This window comes from Gossypium raimondii, chromosome 9 (genome assembly GCF_025698545.1).
Source record: "Gossypium raimondii isolate GPD5lz chromosome 9, ASM2569854v1, whole genome shotgun sequence".
NCBI lineage: Eukaryota > Viridiplantae > Streptophyta > Magnoliopsida > Malvales > Malvaceae > Gossypium > Gossypium raimondii.
Genome location: NC_068573.1, coordinates 13,160,148 through 13,161,850, shown reverse-complemented (window position 1 = coordinate 13,161,850; position 1,703 = coordinate 13,160,148). Strand labels below are relative to the sequence as shown.

General features: G+C 29.2%; 1 long non-coding RNA gene across 1 annotated transcript; it reads right to left on the bottom strand.

Moving 5' to 3' along the window:
• Window positions 1-253: 253 nt before the first annotated feature.
• Window positions 254-1,210, bottom strand: LOC128032399 (uncharacterized). The gene is made up of 2 exons (XR_008188496.1): window positions 861-1,210; window positions 254-587 (listed from the first exon to the last, which is right to left on the bottom strand). It is a non-coding gene; the product is annotated as an uncharacterized LOC128032399 (long non-coding RNA).
• Window positions 1,211-1,703: the final 493 nt, after the last annotated feature.

Here is a 1,703-nt window from a genome sequence, read left to right as displayed (position 1 = left end):
ACAAGAATCTCTTCCACCGCCGCCATTTAAAAACAAGAAAACACAAAAACAAACAAGGACAACTTGATATGGAAAGGCAAAGAAAAGAAACATGCTAACAAGTAGAGGAAAACGTGCTAACAAGCAGAATTTGATTTTACTAAATTAAATTTAGTTGCTAAATCTGAGTTAAAAATAATAATTATCGAAGTGAACCACTAAAATTACATAATATCAATAGTGCATTAAAGTCGTCTTAAGATCATCACGGGGATTTAAAATCTTGAGCACCACTTTAAATTATTAATTTATAGTTTACTAGAACATATACATTAAAAAGAATAGATTAAAATATATTTAAAATTAAAATGAAATTATTATAGAAAATCATTTAAATATGAAATTTGTAATACCCAATTTTTGACCCGGGCCCAACTAAGCCTAAAGCCCAAACCCATTACAAGCCCAAGTCACTAACCCAAATCCCAGCCTAACCCTAAGCAGTGGCTAACAGCAGATTGGCGCCGCAGCAACTGCCCACGCTGTAGCAACCGTTCTACTGCCCACGTTGTGCTTGCACGACACACCTCCTTCACGTTCTCCTTCACCTGCAATAAACCACAGACAGTAGGTGTAACTGAAAAGGGAACAAATTGTAAAAAAGGATTTGGCTATAAAAAGCCAATGAATTTTTGTAATAGGGGTTAGCAAATTTTGTATTGAAATTAAAGAAAATAAAAAAGAAAAAAACAGAAAAGCAAGGATTTTGAAGGTGATTTTCTGGGTCTATTTTTTTTCTTACTCACTGATTTCTTTGTTTGTTTTTTTTTCTTTTCCTTTGCACACCAAATAAAAATAAAAGGAGGAGGAGAAATCCTTACCAAAAGAGGCGCGCCATCGACATCTTTGCTTCTCTTCGTCCAAATCGAAGTTGGAAGGGGGGAGTTTGGCTTGAAAACAGAGGAGAAGGTGGAGCAGTCCTTGTGGTGGCTGCTATTGCAGAAAAGGGCAATGATTTTAGGGTTTTAAAATGGGATTTTATAGGGTTCAAAATGGGCCATTTACGCATTTGGTCCCCTTGTTTTTACAGTTTTTTAAATTATTTTTTATTTCTTTTAAATTTCGTAATATGTTTTATTTCTATTTCAAATTGATCCAAATGATGTGCAGCGTTTTGGGCAGTTTGGGTAAATTTCCCTTTCGGTCCTCTTCCTATTGTGCGTGTTTTGAATTGCTCCCTTTCTCGTTTTCTATTTTTGAATTTAACCTTTAAACTCTGTTTATTTTCAAATTAATCCTTAATTTATCATTTTATATATATATATATATTTTTTTTTAAATACTGTTAAATTGTATTATTATTACTGTATTATTGTTAGCATTTATTATTATCACGATTATTTCCATACCAATATATATGCATATATGTATCTTATTATATAAATATATATATATATGAATATATTTTAAATGGTTTTAAATACATATGCATAACTTATATATTTTATTATTACTTTATTCTTCTTAGTTTTATTACGTATCTATATTTATACTTTATAATATTCATATAGTTTTTCGTATTTTATAATGCAAATATATATACATTTTTATAATATGTAAGTACACAATATTCAAAGTTGTTATAAATATTTTTTTGCATTTTTTATATATATATATATATATATACACGTTTTCATAATTTATTAATATATTTTACTTGTATG